The sequence below is a fragment of the Python bivittatus genome, unplaced genomic scaffold (assembly GCF_059951505.1).
Source record: "Python bivittatus isolate LINGU-HERP-01145 unplaced genomic scaffold, Pbiv_v1 ctg000700_np1212, whole genome shotgun sequence".
Lineage (NCBI taxonomy): Eukaryota > Metazoa > Chordata > Lepidosauria > Squamata > Pythonidae > Python > Python bivittatus.
Window position 1 is genome coordinate 55,495,659 of NW_028277098.1, and position 17,366 is coordinate 55,513,024.

General features: G+C 40.8%; 1 long non-coding RNA gene across 1 annotated transcript; it reads left to right on the plus strand.

Moving 5' to 3' along the window:
* The first annotated feature begins 13,228 nt into the window (after positions 1-13,228).
* On the plus strand, positions 13,229-16,662 carry LOC148214205 (uncharacterized). Its single transcript, XR_015798530.1, has 3 exons — positions 13,229-13,396; positions 14,427-14,496; positions 14,616-16,662. It is a non-coding gene; the product is annotated as an uncharacterized LOC148214205 (long non-coding RNA).
* The last annotated feature ends 704 nt before the right edge of the window (positions 16,663-17,366 follow it).

Here is a 17,366-nt window from a genome sequence, read left to right on the forward strand (position 1 = left end):
CTTTCGTGTCCAAAGAACTGGCACTATTGCTGTGAAGCAACCTAGTAAAAATGATGGTTTCCGTTCCTATGTTCATCCAGAGGGGTGGAATGAGGTAAGCTTACATTAACATGAGAATGAGCCTTCCTAATATTAGCTTCATTTTGCTGGGGAGGTTGGTTTACAGCAGCTGGGCAAACTGGCTTGAAGCCAACATTGCAGGGCCAAAGGGAAAAACTCTGGCTGACCTCTCTTTCTATGGCTTGCTCCTCTGTCATCCCTGCTCACCTGATTCTGATCCATTTCTCTTTGTTTTGCTCTTCAGTTGGGGTGACTGGCTCCTGCCCAAAGCAGAGACGTGATGGATGCCACTATATGCCCGCTTCAGCGCTAACCAGGAGGCATGCTGGAAATCGCCACTCTCCTCCCAGGCAACAAGGGATGATGCCGCAAGAATGTCCTTCAAGGTTAGTTGCTTCTCATTTCGGCTCCCTGAAATGAGAAACCTGCTGAAAGTTTGAGAAATCTGAAATAAGTTCCTAGGGCATTACAGTCCCTTATTACTGCTGTTTGTTTCTGAGACCAGAGGGATTATCTGAACCAGTGAACTGAGAAATTCTATCATTCTTGCAAAAATGGGTTGAAACAGAGGCTGTTTAAGACACAAGGGAGCAATTAGAATGACCTTGAAGGTCTAGGAAGCCCTGCTCTTTAGCAGAACAGACTCTTCAATTAGGTTTGCCAAGGGAGGCTGGAGGAAGGGCTGGGAAGTCTCCAAGTAGCCAGACAGGGCTCATCTGGAGATACCAGAACACTAAAATATCTTCTTCCCCTGAACAGTACACGTCAGAAGTACTGTTGTCTTTTTATGGTTTTCTCTTAAATGGGTGCCTGTGGTGGGTTTCAGCACTGGGAGATGGCATGGGAGTAAAAAAAACATTTGGAGAAATGCAGAAGACTGGCTTGCTGCTTGAGCTTTCTTCAGAGGTCTGAATGCCACTGTTTAAGAGTAAGATAAATTACTCTTAAACAGTGGGCAACCTTCTGCCAGCTGAGGCTGCACTTGCCCTCTGAGTGAAACATAAGTGGGGCCAGAACAGTGACAAGAAGATTCAATGAACCTTGAAATGAAAGTCAAGGTTTAGACTTAGGTTCAAAATTAAGAAAATTAAATAATGTATGGATCTTCTTCATATTTGATTTCCTTCTTCAGTTACATTAAGAATTATAGTCAGGCAGCACCATTTGGAAGACTTGAGTTGCACCGAGGGTCTTAGACTTTGCCCTGCAAGGAAAGAACAGCTGGGATCCATCTGTAATGGTGGTGATGGTCAGGAGACGTGGGAAAGGCTTTTGTCGAGAAAGACAGAAAGAACCATGTATATTGAGCTTGAACATGAAGAGAAGGTAAGGAGAAATGATGGGAATTGTAGCCTGATACATCTAGAAGTAATTCATTGGTGGGTCAGGTAGCCATTATTCAGGGAAGCAATTTTCAGGTGCTTATGCTGTCTGCAACACACTCTTCACTGTTTCATTTGTTCGCGACGACAAATGAAAATGATCTTTTAACACTTCAGTTCTTATGTCACAGGTATTGCACTCCATGTCCCCACTTCACTAGTGCTATTCCAAATTGCAGGGGACTGGATTCTGCCTGCTATACATCGCATGACATCAGTGTTTTTCATGTGGTAGAAAACTCCCCAAAGGATTAGCTTCTAGAGCAGGGTTTCTCAACGTCAGCAACTTTAAGATGTGTGGACTTCAACTCCTGTAACTCCCAGAATTCTGGGAGTTAGTCCACACATAACGTTGAGGAACCCTGTTCTAGAGAATAAGCTCTGAAGCATGATAACTCTTCTTTAACAAGAAGTCAAAAAAAAAAAAAGCAATGATTTACCAGAGTGATATACTAGAAAATTGGAACTATGGTGTTTCAGCAAACGGCTGAGTGGTAAAACTGTAGTGGTTGAACTTCCTTCTACCAGAGCCATATATTCAGATAGGAAAGTCAAAGAATTTGTGACCTCAGAACTGCTTTTATGTATGAGAGGGGATGTGACTGTCCCTCTGCCAGCATCTTGCAATCATCTGAGAATCAGATTGCATAGCTTTCATTGCTCTTCAGGAGACATCAAGGAGGAGAACAAGAGGCTTGACCGCTGTTAATTATGAGGCTACAAAATAGGTAACTAGATTGTACAAGTGAAAGTGATTCCTGATGCTTAAGTAATTTCCAACTGAAGGGAAGAACAAATTCTATATAGATGGAAGGGGGAAAGCTATGTCTTTCCCCATATCATTGCTTTAAAAAAACAAACACCTAAGCATACTATTTGGGACTAGTTGGGCAACTGTATCCATGTCCATTCAGAAGTAAGTCTCATTCAGTGGGTTCATACAATAATTCAAATGCTAAGGCTTGTTGACAAGTTACATTTGCTATGTTCATCTAACCTACTGGCTGGTAGGAAATAAACCATCAGTTTCCTCCTGGTCTTAATCTGGTTCCCTCCATACAGCTGGTCATTTGACTACTAAGAACTAGATTTCTTTTCTTCCTCCTAATGACCATCAGACATGCATTAATCTGTAGTAGAATTGTAAAAGCCCTGGAAAAAATTGTTCTGCATGGGGGGGGGGGGAAGCTATGTTTTTTGTTCATTTTTTGGGCACAAAGTACCTATTGAAGCATTAAAGCAGCCATAGCCTTTGGAAAGCACATATACCTGTTTTAAAGGATGTCCCCATTTGTCTGCATGCGGTGAGTGCATTCGTGGCTGCTTTAATTCACTTGCAGTCCCACAGGACGAGCTTGAAGAACAGTTTCTGAAGCAGACATAGAAATCCATCCAAAAGACATGGCTGCTTTTATGCCTGAGAGGTGCTTTGCTTTTGCTAACCTGACTCTTTTTCCAATGCTTTGTACGGCTCTAATCTGCTATGGAACACTTCCAGGGAGAGAGATGTATGTGTGAGTCTGATATGTCTGTCTGTGTAAAGGTATGCATGCATACAAGAGGTGGGTTCCCAATTCTCAAGCTAGCCACTTGTTAAAGAATAGAGTTGGAGGGCAGACCCATAATATCAATAGTCCTCTACTGCTGTTTATGGAATGAAATGATAAAATTGAGGGGAGTCTTGTAAGCAAGCCAGTCCAATTTTATGCTTGATGCAGGAAATCTAGTGCTAGAATATTCCCTAGTAGTAGTTTACTTGTCCTCTACTTGAGTATATCCGGCAGAGATAGGAGGCTGGTCTGTATTCCTTAGTTTCTGCATATAGTATACAAATATATAGAAAATGGGTAGTACTGTGAATTATTTTGTAGGTATAGCAAGCTGGCCAGGCCAGGTACCAAATGAATTTTTATAGCTGCTAAAAGAAATGTAGGCAAATTCACAAGTAGAGCTATATTAGCTCATTTCATGCATGAGCCAATCACTTTTTTTTTCCGGCTCTATTTTTGAAACACACTTACCCTGGTTAATGATTTAACCCATATTCTGAGTTTGCACCATTCATTGTATTATGAACTAATCAAATGGCTTGGATTTGCACACCAGGGCATTTAAAAAAATCAAAGTTAAAACTAACCAAGCTTAAATGTGCAAGTGAACATAATCTGAAGATGGCCTCTGTATTTGATTGCATCTTCAGTCTTGTAAAACTGCTGGGACTTGCATTTTTAGAATTCTGTCTTCAGACATCTAGCTGGGGAATGTGGGAGTTGCAAGCCCAACACATCTAAAGAATACCAGGCTGGGGAAGGGTCAGCATATACAAGTATATGGAGAAAGAGGGCGTTGTGAATTGAGGTATCCTACCTGTAAAGATGGACTATTTCTATAGTTTCATGGCTAACATTCAGGGGGAGACTTTTCTTGCCTGGGGTTGTCTAATACTACTTTTAAAAAGCCATCTAATACTGACATTATTATATCTTGCACTAATGAATTCCATAAGCTAATTAAATGGTATGGCTAGAAAGACATCCTTTTGCTTGTTCTGAATTTGATGCCAATCTATTCAACTGAATTACCCTAAAATTGTGCACAAGTTTACCAAGAGGTGGGGATGAGGAGCCCGAATCTCTCTGTTTCCATTGCATGTAGTTTGTGAAATCTTTATAATGTGAATTTTTCATCTTTTTTTCAAGAATACCATATGTTAGAGCTGATTTTATGCAAATCTAGCCAGTAGTGTCCATGGGACAATCCTCTATCCATCTCCCAGGAGCTCTGTGAAGAATAAGGCGCACTTGTTCATTTAATGTGCGTGTGGCAATTTGCCAACATGACCCATCCACCCATCCAAACTGTGAATAATCTGCCCCTGGTTTCATGCAAACTGTGAATAATCTTACCCTGGTTTTATGCAAGGAGGGGTTCTTTGCGCATCCAGTTGAATATTCTAGGTCCTAGGAAAGCTTCTGTGTGCAATGAATCATTCTATGGTAGTTTGTGCCACGTGTGTACAAAATGGCTGGGTTATTGGATGAGATGCCACTGGAGTAGGATGTCAAGTTTTTGGCAGTTGCCTCAAGGAAACAAAATATTTCTTCCAAGTAAATGTTCACCCTTCTTGAATAAGATAGGCTTACAAGAATTTCAGCCACGGGACTACCAATTTTTAACCAATTTACCCTTCAATGCAGTAAGATGGGGACTTTTTGAGTTTCTTTCTTGTAGCTTTTCTGTGAATGAGTGAGGGGCTGGTTGCTTTCACTGAACATAGAGAAGGCTTCAAATGACTGTTTAGAAAGTTGTCTCATGAATTTATGTCGGTCTGTGAACTGACCATTACATCCAACCAGCCATCCTGTCCCCACTTGTTGATAGAGTGTGAGACCACTTCTGAGCACAATTTGTGACTCGGCCACATTGTACTCAGCATACTAGGCTAGGCTAAAATGGGATTGGGTAGTTTGTGGTTCAGTGTGTTGTGGGGATCCAGCCTCCCCCCCCAATCTTTTGTGAACCAGGCCATCATGTTAAGCCCTATCATTTGTTTGTACTTGTGGCTGTGACTCTAGAACTGAACCTTTTGTAGCCAAGAGCTAATGTTGTCTCCTAGGCTGCAGATTACCTGCTAATAATCTACATTATTTGTAGTCTGTTTGTGAGATAGTGCAAGCATCTAGATCAGGATTCCTCAACCTTGGCAACTTGAAGATGTGTGGACTTCAACTCCCAGAATTCCCCAGCCACCATGGCTGGCTAGGGAATTCTGGGAGTTGAAGTCCACACATCTTCAAGTCGCCAAGGTTGAGGAATCCTGATCTAGATGACAACTGCTGAAGATACTGATGGATTAAATGCCCTTTATTGCAATCTCACAAGTACATGTGTATATGCTTGTGACTGGTATTAGGGAATTTCTCTGCGTAAAATGTATCAAGGGCAGTTTAATTCAACAAGTTTCCAAATTGCCCTCAACTGCCCTGAGACCATAAAGAACTAAAGCATTGTTCTTAAAAATTGCAATCCTCGTGAAAGAATTAGTACTATTTGCAGACCTAATTTACAGAACATTAATTAATTTGAAGGTTGTAAACAGAAAAATAGTGCATGTATTTTTCCCATGTAAATTGTGTCCCATACTGGACAGGAAATTATCTGACAATCATAGACATGCCCCCTTGAGTTCCATGGAAGAAGAATAAGATGAAAGATGAAAAGAACCCAATTCACAAACATTCTCTGTGCCACACATCAACTTTCTCTCCTGACTCTGAAGAAACCTGTTTCTTCTGTAATGATTGTATTTCTGCTGTCTTCCACTTTTTTTTGACATGCATTGAATCCTATCTTAAAGATATAAAATAGCTTTCAAGGGATGTGCTTGTAGTTATTAGAGGATAATAGGTAAAACAAAAGAAACATGTACAGAATGGAGGAAATCTGGCTCAAGAGGATCACAAGCTCAACACATCCCAATGGTGTGATACAGCTGCAAAGAAGGCCAATGACCTCTTGAAGAGCGTAGAGTCCAGATTGCAGGAAGATTCTCCTGCTCTACTCTGGCTTAGTCAGGGCTCACTTGGAATATTGGATTTAGTTCTGCCACCCCAGTTTTAAAAAGACATTGATAAACTGGAGCAAGTCCAGAGAAGGGCTACTATGATGCTGAAAGGACTGGAAACCAAGTCCTACGAGGAATATTTATAAGACCGAGATATGTTTAAGTTTCAGAAAAGAAGGTTGAGAGGGACATGATAGCTCTTTTCAAATATCTGAAGTGCTGTCACTTTGTAGAAAGTTTGGAGTTATTCTCACTTTTTCCAGAGAGTAAGACTAGAATTAATAGAATGAAACTTCAAGGATGGAGATACAGATTTGATGTTAGGAAGAACTAGAGATTAAGAGCTGTCAATCAGTGGAATTGGTTACAGTATTGAGTGTTTTTTCCCCTTCACTAGAGGTTTGCAAACAGAGGGTGGATAGTCATCTATCAGGGATGGTGTAGTGAAACCTGCAATGTGCAGGGGGTTGGGCTTGATGAGCTCTGAGGTCCCTTCAAACTCCACGATTCTGTGAATTGTCTGAATTTCAAAAGCATAAGAAGGAGTAGAAAAATACTCAGTGGAATCCATAGGGAGCATCAGCATTTCATGGAGATCCAAGGCTGACAGCTTGCCGTCTCAGGCCAGGAGTGTCTGTAGGGTATGGTCAAGAAAGTCAAGATGGTGGCTGTGACAATGTGATTGAAGTGCTACCTGTTTTTGTGTGTAACACACACACACACACACACACACACACACCAGAGCTTCAATCTCACCCTCACAGCTGCCATCTTGACTTTTTTGACTATCCCTTACAGACACCACTGCTCAGATGGGTCATTATTTTCATTTTCCACAGGATGCACAAGACAATTGGGTGTATAAGAATAGTGTAATGTGTTTCCCTTGCCAAGGAACCTGTCAAACCTTGCTGCTTGAACTGCCTAGTCAGATGCTATTCTTGGCTCATGATGATTCTGAACTTTTTGTATAAATGCCTATTTTATTGGAATGCTTTTATGTTAGTTGTGCCCCCTTCTCATAGAAGGATATTCAGAACAAATAAAGCAGTAGATTTAGGGAGAAACCATTTTCTTTCTTGGGCATGCTTTCTTGTACAGTAAAACATGGATATATTCCTCATCTACTGGGTTGACTCCAACAGTTATTCTAAGGATGGCCTGAAAGCAGCTCCTTAATCAAAGGGCAGTGAGCAGCATCACTCTGCTGCACCAGCATCTGTCAGATGCGATGATTATCTATCATTAGGTACAACTGAAATAAAGGGACTGTAATACTATATGATAAAATGGGAAATGTCTTGGTTCTGCCTAGAATTTATGTTGCTGAAAGAGGGTATTAGCATGAGACATTGTTCTGTTCTTCTGGCATTACCTCTTAATACCTCCCTAACACTCATTATAGTATATAGCACCCACACAGCCAGCCAGAAATGTCCTCCAATCAGTCAGCTGTCACTATTCATAGATCAAGATTCATGATTAGAACAGATGCAACACTATCCATGTAGCAAGCTGCCTTAGAGGAGGGCTCAAATCGCTCATGTGCAGTGACCTCTGGCATGGGATGAAGAAGCTGCAGCCAACAATTTTGGAAATAAAGGCGGGTGATGGGAGGGGACCGTACGTGGCTAGAATTCAGGCGGCCTCTTTATTGCAAACTTGAACAACCTGAGTTGTTCATCAGTAATGGTTTCCCAAAATAACTCCTGGATTCAGTTTTGGGAAGGTGCTATGGGTAGCTCCTCATAGACCAGTGGCTCCAACAGCCTTGTGCTATCTATTGCCGTATCTAGGAATTTTGCAATCTGGGCAGGTGTCACACTTACTGTCTAAGAAGAGATTTCTGGGTGAAAATGGGGCAAAGGCCGACTATGAAACGTGAAAATGGTTAAGCGGCATGTAAACACCAGCAAAAGAATCTTCCCTAAAGTCAAGGAGGAAGCATGAGGTCTTCAAACAGAAGCTGGATGGTCATTTATCAGAGATGCTGTACTGCAGTGTTTCTCAACCTCAGCAACTGGTTGGGGGATTCTGGGAGCTGAAGTCCACACATCTTAAAGTTGCTGAGGTTGAGAAACACTGATCTAGTGGATCTTGCACTGAGCAAGAAAACAGACTACTTGAGCCTTTTGTTCCATTCTATAATTTGGTGATCTTAGTATGGATTTCTAATTTTGAACTAGCTGGAGCATCAGTCACCTTCTTCTTGGAACCCTTATCTGGTTTTCAAGCATTTTTAAATTGAATTCTGTGCTGATTCTAGTTGCATCTTACTGTGTTGTTTCTACACATAGAAGCGGTGTTTCTCAACCTTGGCCACTTTAAGATGTGTGGACTTTAACTCCCAGAATTCCCCAGCCAGCATGCTGAGTCTATAATAAATTTAGATTCATAATATTATGAGGCCAACGATAATTCAGTTGAGGACTGATTCCTGCTTTATGTAGCACCTTTCTGCAGACTGTATCTCCCAAAGGATGCCTTAAAATGGGGATGAAGGATTTCTGGCTTGTGGGTCTAAGATGGCCTGCAGAATCTCAAGCAAGGGTCTATCAGAGGCAGCTTAAACCAAATGAAGCCGGATGAAAGTAGCTCAGCTTTTCCCAGCTTTTCAAATTACCCTTTGAGAGACACATATGAATGAAAATGGGAGGGATCCTGTGTAAATTCAAAGACAGGTAGTAGAGAACACATTTCATTAGATGATGACTTAAGGGTATTCACCAGATTATTACAGAATTGTCTTCTCTTCAGATTGTACTGTGTTCATTTGCAAACATTGGAATATATTTGGTAGGCACATCCTCTATTTAAACTGTGTAAAATATAAATTAACCCTCAACTAAGGCATTCTTCCTCAGTCTGGTAGCCTTCTGATATTTTGACTTAGAGTACTCAGAATTCTCAGCCAGGATGCCCAATACAGTTGGAAGGCACCAGGTTGGAGAAAACAAATTTAAGGAGATTTAGGAATAGAAGGAATAATACATTTAAACAGGGACATCAATTAAGGGTAGCCATTTATGACTTGCCAAAAAAACAGGAAATGCATCATAAACCGAGGATAAAAGAAGATGCATGTTTGCATACAATTTGCATATATGTGTATGCACAGATGCAAATACAGCAGTAATTGCCATAATTTAAATAGGTGTACAGCTCATCATAGTGAAGGAAAGTGTGACCAAGTGGCCTATGTGCTAATAAGGATTTCTGTCCAATGGTGGGCTTTTGAAAGGCAGCTTTGAGGCCCCAGGACTTAGACTGGCAGCTCTGCAAGCAGAAAATAGCTTCAAATAAAGGGCCTCTCTTTGTTAATTAGAAAATGTAGCCATCCTAGCTGAGTTATGAATAGCCTCTGCTCAGAAGAACACTGCATGAATTCTCAATGGTAAAACAATTATTGTTTTTCAATAATAAAATATACTGTAATTTAGTTTTTCTGGCCTTGGAACTTTTGCATCAAACTTATTAGGGGGAAAAGCAAGAAAGAAGCTCTTAATTCAAATGGTTAGCTTGATTATTTATTAAATATTTATTATTCCTTTCAGCTAAACTACCAGGGCTGTATACAACAAGGTAAGTAAAACTGTGAATAAATATACAGTAAGGCAATGAATGTGACAGCAAAAAAGCAGATAAGCACATATCATAATCAAAATAGATAGGAGATTAAAACATAGAACACAGTTTACAATGTAAAAAAAACAAGATATGGGGAAATCAGGAAGCAGAGTGACCAAATATGTGTTATAAAGAAAACAGCCGTTGCCCAGATATTTTGTAATATGAGTATAATGTTTGAACAGCGCAGTACTGAGTATATTCTACCCTCCCATGTAGTATAGAAGAAAAGGAAAGAAAATTTCCTTCTACAGGGTTCTCTATCTTCTTGTCCAAGGCACTAATAAATTCAGTGATCATATCTTGCCAAGTTTTTTTAAAGTGTGTTTTGGAGCTTGGAGTAGTAGTATATTAAACAGAAAAAGAACTCTGGGCTGTATATCCATTTTAATTGTTAGTGTTCTGGCTGGTCAGAACAAGCTATACATAAGCCAGGACTTCACATTTCCTTTGCAATTGGTTCAGAATTAGGCATAAATAAATAAGAAGGCACCCTGTTGAATCAGACAAACGATTCATCTAAGTCACAGGCTAGTTAGATGATTTCTGACATGAAAGCAACAGCTCCTCTGCTACCATTCCTAATATCTTCTATTCAGAGGTATACTGCCTCTGTCATGGAGGTTCTCTTTACCCATAACTTGGTTACTATTCATTGGTAAATCTACCCTTATTAATTTGTCCAATCCCTTTCTACAGACATCTGGGCTAATAAATGTCACCGTATCTTGTGGCAGTGAATTCTGTAAGTTGACTGTGCATTGTGTAAAGATGTATTTTAGTCTGATTTGAGTTAGATGTCATGTGAGATATTTTTGATTCCCATGCCTGGTTGCATCTATACTGGATCTCCCTATCCAGAGATGTACTGGGTTCGCTGGGATTTATTCCTTTATCAGTACACATAGGATTATAGCTGTATAGTGGAATCTTTCTTCATGGGCTACATACTTTTTCAGAGAAAAACAGTGATGGAATGCCCATGAATTCAAAACAAGAGTGATAATGGCACATAATATATATCAACTGAGAATCTAAAAAAAAAAAAAGAATGTATTTGTTCAATTGTTTCCCTATTTAAATTCTATTTTCCTAAGGAACAGAGAACATGAAAGAACATGAAAGAACCTAGACCAGTGTTTCTCAACCTTGGCCACTTTAAGATGTGTGGACTTCAACTCCCAGAATTCCTCAGCCACCCATGCTGACTAGGGAATTCTGGGAGTTGAAGTCCACACATCTTAAAGTTGCCCAGTTGAGAAACACTGACCTAGACTAAAACAGCAGCGATCAGGGTGTGAAGGAACGTTACCAAAAGAAAGGAAAATCTGGGAAGGCCATCAGAAAACCAACCCTGCATTCTGCATCACCCAGGGTCCCACGAGATGCGTTTGGAACCTGAGTAGTCTGGGCTTGCGGGGGGGGGGGGAACCAGTTCACTTCCACTGTTGCTTCCCAGTCGACAGGAGTTATTAATTAATTAATTAATTAACTAAAAGTATTTATATGGCCGCCCATCTTAGAGCCAGAACTCTGGGTGGCTCACAACCATAGCATAAAATGATATTGCACAAAAGGTAAAAACAAGGCACAATAAAACCCAAACCAGAAAAACCTGGCACCACAACCAAACTCCCCTGATCCAACCCACCACGCTCTCCTCCGGCTCTGACCTCACCCTATCCCAACACCTGGCAGAAAAGCCAGCTCTTCCCTGCTCTCCAGAAAGTTACAAGGGTGGGGGCCTGTTGGATCTCGGGGGGAGCATGATCCATGGGGGCAGGGGCTGCAGTGGAAAAGGCACACTTCCTAGGTCCCGCAAGGTGGCAATGTTTAAGGAAGGGGCCTGGGGTGTGCCTACTCTATCTGACGACTAAGGCTGGGGGCCTAATAAACAGCACCAGCTGGGTCCTCCCTGATCCTGTCCGGTTCCCTCTGAAAACCATCCAAATTGGCTGCCGTTACCACACAGGTTGGCAGGAAGGTCCACAACGTATCCACACGTTGCATGAAAAAGTCTGTCTCTCTGTCAGTCCTGATTCTCTCTGCATTTGGTCTCAATGGATGACCTGCCTTTCTCATAATGTGAGAGAAATGGAAGGAAGTCCCTTTGCCATGCATGGTATTTGTCAGTCAGTCAGTCAGTCAGTCAGTCAGTCAGTCAGTCAGTCAGTCAGTCAGTCAGTCAGTCAGTCAGTCAGTCAGTCAGTCTGTCTGTCTATCTATCTATCTATCTATCTATCTATCTATCTATCTATCTATCTATCTATCTATCTATCTATCTATCTATCTATCTATCTATCTATCTATCAGCCAGTTTGGTCTAGTGGTGAAGGCACCAGGCTAGAAACCAGGAGGCTACACGTTCTAGTCCCACCTTAGGCATGAAGCCAGCCGGGTGCCCTTCAGCCAGTCACTCGCACCCCTGGGAAGGAGGCAATGGCAAACCAGGAGTGATTTAAAGGCACCCCCACCCAAAAAAAATAGTGTGTGTGTATGTATATGTATTAGTATTAAATGAAGAGAGATCTAGAAAGATGTTCTAGTGAAACAGGCCTGCCTCCTTTACAGAATTTTATGGAGGGTTCCAGATGACACAATGCTTTATGTGTAATCAGTCTGGCCTTTTCAAACTGTTGAGTCCATTTTTTCCCCCTAAGGATAAAATAATCCCCTATGAAAGGACACAACAAAATAGTAACATAATTCTTTAGCCGGTACAGACAGGACAATATGCAATTTGGGCACGATAGGAAAAGTTGTTGTTGGGACAAATGCACGGCATGACAGAAATACCCCTCCTTTATGGTGTGCCAAAGAGTTCCAGGGACAGAGTTTTGTTCTCTCCTTTCTTCCAAGGCTCCTCCGAGCTTCTAAAGCAGAGAGACTCCCTGCGAACCCAGAAAGACATGCTTCTGTGTAGGATGTGCATGTAGGCCTGTATTTTTCTTAACTATTTTAATAGTTTTGCAATTCAAAAGAGCTGTCTAATTTTATATTGTAAAAATAGCATGGGAGGGATGCTTGAAGCAGGGGTGGGGTAAGGTGAATCCAAAAGCTGCTGACAGACAGAAACTTTATTTTGGTCACTGACCAATAAAAGTACATTCTATAAAACAAATAAAACAAAATTATCCCCTAACATCAATAACGGTTAGCAACCATTTGTGGGCAAAGCTTATACATAATGTAGCAGAATTTTGCTACTTTTAGGGCAATACCTTTATCTTGGTTGTTTAACAGGTAATGCAAATAAAAATGATCAGAGTGCCCTGGAAATTTAAATAACGGGGGGTAATCAGCTGGTGGCAAATATCCCTGTTGAGCTAACAATACAAAAGAATGTGGGCTGTGGTTTCTGTGGCACCCGTGTCACAGGGGCAATACTGGGTTTCATATGGGGTTTTCCTATATTTCCCTTCCAAAATAACTCTGGGGAGGACATTAAATTGGGCTAGAGATGAGGCTCTCCTGAATTTGGGGACTGTAATACGATATAAGTAGGAAGCTGGATTGGGCGCTAAGATTTGATTATTAACAATTATAAGAAAATACAGCAGTTTCTGTTTGGCCTTCTATATCTAAGATCCTTTGCCTTAACACTGATATAACTTGATCTAACTCTAAGGTTAAAATGGCATCACTGGAGCAAAAGCTGCTGTGGTCCAGTCCAGTTATGAAACTGACCAGAAACATGAAGGGGCAGCTTGAAATGGACAAGAGCTGTGAGATCAATCTATCCAGACTGAGAATATGACAGGAGGTAAAGATGATCTTAGATTACTTGTTGTCTGCTTCTGCTGTCTCCTCCTTTTTAAAAAATAAAAATATAACAGAAAGTGGGGTGAGAGTACTTGCTTCAAAATGTGGTGAGGAGCATGTTGGGACCATGAATAGTCAGGGACTGTCCAACAATGTCCACTTGGTTGTACTGTGCCATTCTGTGGATGGTGCCTAGTGAGCAGTGCCCAGTGGAAAGCCCTGCTTATATGGCATTTATATTTTACTTGTTCTCTGAGATTTCAGGGTGGTGTACCTTAGTTTTATCTCCACAGCAACCCTGTGAGGTAAGTTGGGCTGAGAGATATTAACTAGGCTCATTGTGGTCGGTGGGTATTTGAGTCTGGCTGTGCCCAGTCCAAGGACAACATTATCACTACATACTCGATTGGCTTACTTAGACTCCTGAAGGGTGGATAGCAGACGGGAATTTTGATGGTAGTTTACAGGTAAAGATCAAACATTACCAGTCCCAGGAGCCCTTTCTATGGAAACACCCAGGGGCCACCATATGAGATGCACAGCAGTAACAGTAATGAGCTTGTTTCCTCTTGACATTCTTTTTAGGGTATTTTGAAGGTTGTTTCACAGCTTAAGGGTTTAAATTTGTCTGTTTACTTTGTAACTGATCAGAAAAGAAATGAAATTGTCATGCTAATATATTTTAATTGACCCATTAGAATTGCTAAATAAAATAAATTTTCACAGGCAGATGCATCTAGCGAAGCGTGAACTTTCATTTCTCATTCTTGGTTAGCACAAAGCAAATTATTACTATTATTATTTGTGTCTTCCAAGAAGATTTAAATTACAACTTATTGCCCAACACCCATCTCTCCCTTCCCACTTACTTCTATTCCACATTCCTTACTAAGCTCTATGTGGGTGCTGGAAATGGGGCGGGATCAGGGTATCTTTTAGTGTTGGGGTAGGAAAACTATAGCCTATAGTTGGACTCCAGCTGTTGTTATTATATTAATTGATTATTAATTATTTGTTACATTTATATCCAGCCTTTCCTCCAGGAGCTCAAGGTGGCATACACAGTGTTCCAAATTTTCCCCACAACAGCAACCTTGTGAGGTAGGTGTTAGTCACCCAGTGAGCTTCTAGGCTAAGGCTGGACTTGAATCTGGCTTTCCCCAATCCTAATCCAACCCCTTGACTACTAACTACACCTCACTCTTCTCTCAATTACTTAGTCATGAATATGCTGGCTGGCTGAGGTTGGTGGAAAATGGATTCCAGAACTCCTTGGAAGATCATAAATTACTATCTGAGGTTTTCCTTTGGCGGAAAGAATCAAGAACATGAAAATTTAAGAAAAGTCTGCTGAATACGACCAAAAGTCTGACTAGTCCAGCCTTCTTTAATTTATGTCCACCACATACAGTACATTGTATTACAGAACCCATCATACCAAGCCAGCATGGAAGGCATCTGGGGAAGAATGTTTTAGACTTCCATTCTGTCTCTCATGGTAATCAGCACCAAATATACAGGATGCCATCATGATCTGGAGAACAGATCACCTCAACATCCAGAGAAGTCCTCTCTGCTATATTTTCTGGTGAAAGCAGAACCACACAGGCAGGACCACAAGCAACATGATCAGAGACAGGGCAACGATGAATTGTGAACAGGGTCTGGGCAAAATGGTTTGAAACCCGCGCCTCCCCTCCCCCCCATTTCTGAACAAAAGAAAACAATGAAAAGTTAGACTTAAATTAGCTTTCCAGCTATTGAACAGTGGTTTGCCACCTAATTTCACTGGAAAACTGCTGCCAGATTTTGGCTGCAAATAGTGCCAAATTGTAGCAATATGAATCTCATCGGTGCAATCAGAGAAGGCTTGGGAGGGTCACAAAACAGCAACCCACTTTCAGGCAAAAGGCAAAGGAGAGAGAATGTGGTATGTGAAAAGTATCCTCAGAACCATGGTGAGAACATAAAAGAGGAAGGCAAGATAAAAATGTAGATGGAAGCCGAAATATAAAAGTGAAGACAGAAATCCAAGCGCAAGACCTCCAGGAACCAGACTTGACCTGACTTCCACAGCATGATGGCCATTTTCAAACCCTTGGCATTGCCAAAGACACCCCAGTGCTACCAAGGGAGAGACCTTAAAGTTATAAGGAACCAGAAAAACAAACATGCAGCTATTTTCTCAAAGGAGGACTGACTTTGGAGCACCGAACCTAACAGCACAGCTATTTAAACCTTCAGTTTACACCTGACCGTGGGAGGAGTTACATGTTTGAGTGGAAATTAGATGGTACTGTAATAGTGGGTATGTGCTATATGAATATTTTTATTGGGACCATCACAGCACATAAGGAGAGAGATTTAACCCTCTCCAGCTAAGTCTAAAAAATACTTCTTTCAGGTATGTTGCATTAAGGACCAGTCTTTGCTGAGTATAAGAATTCATTCTGAAGCATTCCTGACAAATGTCTCATCATTTTGATAAGCTGGTCTATGACTGTAATAAAGGATTGATTTGATTTGACCATTTTGATCCCGCTGGATGCCTGCCATGTCCTGATGTTAATAATGTTATGCTGGAGCTGCAAACTCTGGGGGACCACTAAATGGCAGCAAAGAGACACAGACAACTCCAAATTGTTCCTGACATCTAATGGTGACCCAGAGTTTTGCAGCCAGAACTGGTAATAATAGTTATGCAGCTATTAATTTTGTCACACAAGAGCTTGTCTTTTCAGTATTTCTTTATATATGGGAACTCATTAATTCCTTGTTATTTCAAGTATTTTACAACTAGAAAGTTTGGTAGGTCCCCCTTCTCCATCCTTTCCTTGGTTTACATTCCACTCAAGAGGAGAGGGCTATGAGGAACCATTTGAGCAATAAGGGACAGTAGAAACCATGGGTCTCACAGCTAAACTTCACAGGTGCTTATGTAGCATTTGCCTTGCTAAGGAATTTACCTCTTTGCAGCTGTAGATAAGGGCAGCATTGCTGACTGACAAACAAGTCAAGTGTAAAGCTGATACCTTAAAATAAACACTTGAGTTACAGATCTCCAATCAGTGCTGACAATATTAAAAAAACAAAACAAAACCTTCATACATAGGGGAGACTTGTGTTTTATTTACTTAGAAGAACAATTTTTTTGAGACCCTAGCTTCGGCTTAGAAAGATCTCTGATAGATCATGAACTCAGTGCCAATTCTAAGATTTTATGCATGTCAAATTCAAACACTTGGGCATTTTTACTGTATGACTTTCATCATTTTGAAAATAATACCTTGGAGTTTTCAATGCAGCTGGTAAATAAAATGATGGCTTCTTACAAGCAATTATTTCACCTTTCATGTGGATATCATATAATACACACTTTGGAATAAAATAGTTTACTTCTATAAAAAGCCAAATATTTTCTCAGGGGAAATAACATTGCTACTACAAGCCTTATAAAGCCTAACATCAAGACTGGATGATGGACCCTGTGATAGGCAGACATGTGTAGAAAGCTTGCCCATTCACATAGTTTTTTGGAGCCCTGGTCCAAGTGCAGCTATTAGGCTGGAAAAAGTTGACTTCCCCCTTATTTATCTCAAAATGAAATGGCAAGGATTGCCTGAGATAGCCAAATTCATGGAAAGTCTACATCATTCTGTTGGCTTTAGATATTGACTCAGGCCTCACTTGAACACACAGACTGCTTGCTGTCTTTCTTCAGATGAAGGATATTCAGTCATACATACTATGTTTTGTGCAAAACAAGTCTAGGATCTCTCATATCCAAACTGCAAACAGCTTTTATGTTCTACTTCTATGGATCCTTTAAGAGAGTCTCATGAAGAACATCTTCAAAGGGTACTGTGATATGTGAGCATCCTAGATGCAAGCATCATAAACCAAGCCAAATCCAAAAATGCTGGGGAATTTCTGGAAGCTTGGTATTCAGACAAATCAGCCATCAATAGACA